General features: G+C 44.5%; 1 long non-coding RNA gene across 1 annotated transcript; it reads right to left on the bottom strand.

Moving 5' to 3' along the window:
• Nucleotides 1-1,126: 1,126 nt before the first annotated feature.
• On the bottom strand, nucleotides 1,127-3,590 carry LOC140600035 (uncharacterized). The gene is made up of 2 exons (XR_012003247.1): nucleotides 3,437-3,590; nucleotides 1,127-3,303 (listed from the first exon to the last, which is right to left on the bottom strand). It is a non-coding gene; the product is annotated as an uncharacterized lncRNA (long non-coding RNA).
• Between the last annotated feature and the right edge of the window lie 857 nt (nucleotides 3,591-4,447).

Raw genomic sequence — 4,447 nt, 5'->3', positions numbered from 1 at the left:
ACCTACATGTGCCCCAGAGATTCACTCTATCTCTGGACAGGGAGACAGAGGGAGACTCGGAGCTTTTAAAAGAAAACATATTAGGGGTGTCTGGGTGGCTCAGTCAGTTAGGCATCCGACTCTTGGTTTTGGCTCAGGTCATGATCTCAGGGTCCTGGGATCGAGCCGCGCGCCAGGCTCCGTGCTCAGCATGGAGTCTGCTTGAGGTTCTCTCTCCCTGTCACTCTGCCCCTCCCACCTGCACTGTCTTTATCTCTCTCTCTCTCTCTCAAATAAATTAATCTTTTAAAAAGAAAAACATTTAAAATCTTCCCAGGTAACCGATGTCCAACCAAGGTTGAGACCATTAATCTATTTCAGCTTCCTCATGTCATGGATGAGGAATCTCAAGCCCAGAGAAGGTGGAGTAACTTGTAGAAGGTCACACAGAGAATTAGCATAAAGCCAAAAAAAAATTGACATTATGTGGTGCTGCAGGTTGTAAAAGGTTTACTCACCTTCACCCAGTAACCTGCACACATGTTCACTTTCAGTCTTAAGTGAGGGCAAGAAGCAGGGCAGCCCGGTGACTCAGCAGTTTAGCATCGCCTTCAGCCCAGGGCCTGATCCTGGAGACCTGGGATCGAGTCCCACGTCAGGCTCCCTGCATGGAGCCTGCTTCTCCCTCTGCCTGTGTCTCTGTCTCTCTCTCTGTCTGTGTCTCTCATGAATAAATAAATAAAATCTTAAAAAAAAAAAAGAAACAAAGCAAAATCGTCTATTGACTAGTGTTCATCTGAATTCCCTCATGATTTGCATGTGCTAATTAAGAAGGTGAAGTTGATTAAAAGTAATCGAGGGGAAAGTTATATTTCAATGCTGGTATGTACAAGTTTCTGATTATTATCATTATACGTATCATATATCATATGCATCACATCAAGTATACATCACCATAATCTCATTAGCTGAAGACAGTGGATACTGGGAAGAGTCACTACAGAATGAAAGAGGAACTCAATTTTCAGAGAAAACAGTGAAAAGGGTTGACTGGGACTTTATCTTGAAAAATGAGAAATGAAAACGTGTCTTCTATTTATCATCGCTAGGACAGAAAAGCCACCTCTTAGAGTGAACACAAAAGGGATTCAATGTTGATTGTTTTTATTGGCATTATTTCCCCGAAACAACCAACCACATCCTTCACTTCCCATTTGACTTTCAAAAAGTGATCTTTAAGAGAGGCACATCTAAGAAAACATTCCAGAGCTTTGTGAATTCTCCCAAGGGCTTCTCTTAACCCTTTGGTATTCACATCCTTCTCTTCAAGCAGCCTTCCTTCCCGTGTTCTCCTTAGTTGTTCGCTGGTCTTCACTGGGACCAGCCATGCTCCAACCTCACTTCAACTTCTTGAAAACCCTACATCTTTTGAAGACTTTACAATATCACTTCGCAAGCAATTTGCCTATATGGGCATTACCTTTCCACGTGTGATTACAATTTGTGAGAGATCAGTGGAGATGCAGCTAGAGCTATCAGGGATAGATGTTAATATTACATGGGAATGACACTGGAATGAGGACTGATTTTTTGAGGGGTCAATTCTTTAATGACTATCTCCTGACGCAACACGTCTTCTCCACATGGATATTTTTTATAAGTGTGGAGACTTGGCTAATGATTGCTCAGATAACCGAAGCATACCCTACGCTACATGGTAATCCTAGTGGGTTAATGGTGTATTTGGAAGTGGCACCTGCCATCTTTGCATGAACAAAAGCAGGCTTTGTGGTTCATCCATCCATCATAGCTATTCTTTGCCTAGAACACCTCTTAGCTTCTTGTGGCAACAGACCTGGCCCCCTGATTTCAGTGATAGACACATGTCCACACTGGGTCAATTACTGTACCCCATGCTCTGAGGTTGGTAACAGGGTTTTCCTTCCTTCCATAAGTGAAAATCCCATTTCTACACCCATAGTTTCTCAGCCCGCCCCATGTCCAACAGTGTGGTACAGACCAGCCCTAGCTGTCTGGAACTAGAGTTTATGATCGTAGCTCTGAAGGCAGAAAAATGATGTTAGTAATATCTTCTCTGCCTTGAGGACTTGATATCTATGGATGTCATATCCTTACTCAGATTTATCCACCGGTTGACATATGCAGCACCCATACCTGTCTGACATCTTGATGGCTCCCCAAGGAAAAGGAGATGGGAAGGTGTCTTGAGAAAAACACAAGAGGCTCAAATACGCAAGCTTCCTGACGGTATGTTGAAGTGACAAAGCGCAGACATCTTGGCTCCCATCCTCAGTTCAGAATGATCTGTGGCTGCAATTGTTCTGCTTCCCAAAGGGGCTTCATAGGAAAATAAACTTTCTACTGAAGAGCGGGAATGGACCTGAGGCAGGTCTCCCTCCTGGGTCTGCTCAGCAGTATGATGAACAATATGATGAATCCAGGGTCATAGTCAATGTTCCACGCGTGGTGGGGGCAGGAGAACAGTGCCACCTGCTTGCACACGGTGAGGACGTAGGCACGCAGTCAGTTTCCGAAGTCAGGTCCAGGGGTGCTGGAGATAGGAACTCAAGCCACACCCTCCCCATGAGAACGGCAAGGCCAGCCACTTTTCCCTGGTGGGCTCCTCATGTGAGCCAGGGATTACGGGCTGGTTACCTTGCAGTTCTGGAAAACCGCACTGAAATCTGTGTGGTCTTCCGCCTCATGTTAACACGATCCCCGTCTAGTTTATACCCATTACCATTAACTTCTTGTAACCGTGTATCTTCTCACCCATCACATTGCTGTCCCTTTGTGGCAGCCACGTAGCGAGGTGAAGACCACAGTTACGGGAAGACTTCACTGTTGTTTGAGGGTGTCTGCTCCGAGTTCAGGGATCCCTATGGGAGAATCCTGGCGTTCTGGCTCTGTTAGGCCACAATGCTGTAAATGATTGCCTGCCCGGAGCCCATTAGAGATTCAAGGTTGTGACAAACACAGAGGAATGGGCCCTTTTATTCCTTTCCTTTCGGAAAGGCACCTACTTACTGTGCCAGCGGGCTCCAGCAGCCTTAACTCTATTAACCTTGATGGAACCATAAAGTGAAATTCGCAGCATAAGCCAGTCCATGTGACCAACGAGTTCAGGAGCCGGTTGGAAGGGTCTGGCAGTAAATGTCGTAATACAGTTACCTCATACCAGCACAGCTTTCAATAGTTCTAGCTCAGCTTGGAGACTTTCCAAAGGTTTCGAGGCCAATTTTCCACTTTGACATGGGTAACGTGTTCCGCAGATAGTTTTGGGTCTTATGCCAATGCAATTTCCTGTGAATCGAACAAAATTGCTCTCATAGCATTGAAAGGCTTATATTTTATCAGTGGAAATAAAGGTTTAGAAATCATATCTTCAACCCGGGTTGTATGGAACTTGTACTACTGGCAATGTGACCCCAGTTACCTTGATCCATAGAAACAATATCCAATTCATTGCTAGCATATTTCAGAAAACGGCTCTGTGGAACAGATTTCCCCACGCATGGTGCCTCCGAAGCCCTGGGAGAAATTCAAAAGCTATTCCCCTTCCTTGAAGCCACATCAGATAAATGTCTACCAGTTGGACTTTAAAGACTCTCACACTGACATTGCATTATAAACAGTGAAACATTAACAGCATAAATGGCCATCTTGGGAGGATATGAGCCCTAACAGGCTAGGAACGGTGGCTAAGTGTCCCAGATAATTCAGTCGTTATTAATTAGATGTAAAAAGATTGAAGATGAAACAGCAGTCTTCTGAAGATCCATGCCATAAGACACGCCGATTAGTGTGCCTAAATTGATCCTTGGGGCTTTGAGAAGCTCATGAAGGTAGGTGGTACTTGCATATTACTGAATTGCAAAAGCCTCACCAGCTTCACTCAGCCCTTTTAAAAAGCCACGAGATTTACCTTGCTGAGAGTTAAGGGAGGGTTAGACTAAGATATATCTGGAAATAGAATTCAGAAGTGAGCCAGAGAAAAGGACATGATGAGACTCCAGTAAATTCAAAGACGGAGGGGGGTGTGAAATCAGGAGCAAATACGTGACCACTGGGCCCACTGAAAGCAGATGACTGTTGTTGAAAATGAATTCCTGGAAGAAATGAATAATAACTTAGCAAAAAAAGAAGAAAGAAAAAGCACTTCTGGAGATTTAGCTAGACCATAAGAAGAACTGTTGGAAATTGAAATAATTTTCAACTTAAAAAATTCAACAGTGCGGGCAGCCCGGGTGGCTCAGTGGTTTAGTACCTGCCTGTGGCCCAGGGCATGATCCTGGAGACCCGGGATTGAGTCCCAAGTCAGGCTCCCTGCATGGAGCCTGCTTCTCCTTCTGCCTGTGTCTCTGCCTCTCTCTCTCTCCTCTCTGTGTCTCTCATGAATAAAGAAATAAAATCTTTAGAAAAATAATAAATAATAAAAAATTCAACA

The sequence above is a fragment of the Vulpes vulpes genome, chromosome 8 (genome assembly GCF_048418805.1).
Source record: "Vulpes vulpes isolate BD-2025 chromosome 8, VulVul3, whole genome shotgun sequence".
Taxonomy (NCBI): domain Eukaryota; kingdom Metazoa; phylum Chordata; class Mammalia; order Carnivora; family Canidae; genus Vulpes; species Vulpes vulpes.
The sequence above is the reverse complement of the archived record's forward strand: the minus strand, read 5'-3'. Positions and strand labels throughout refer to the sequence as shown.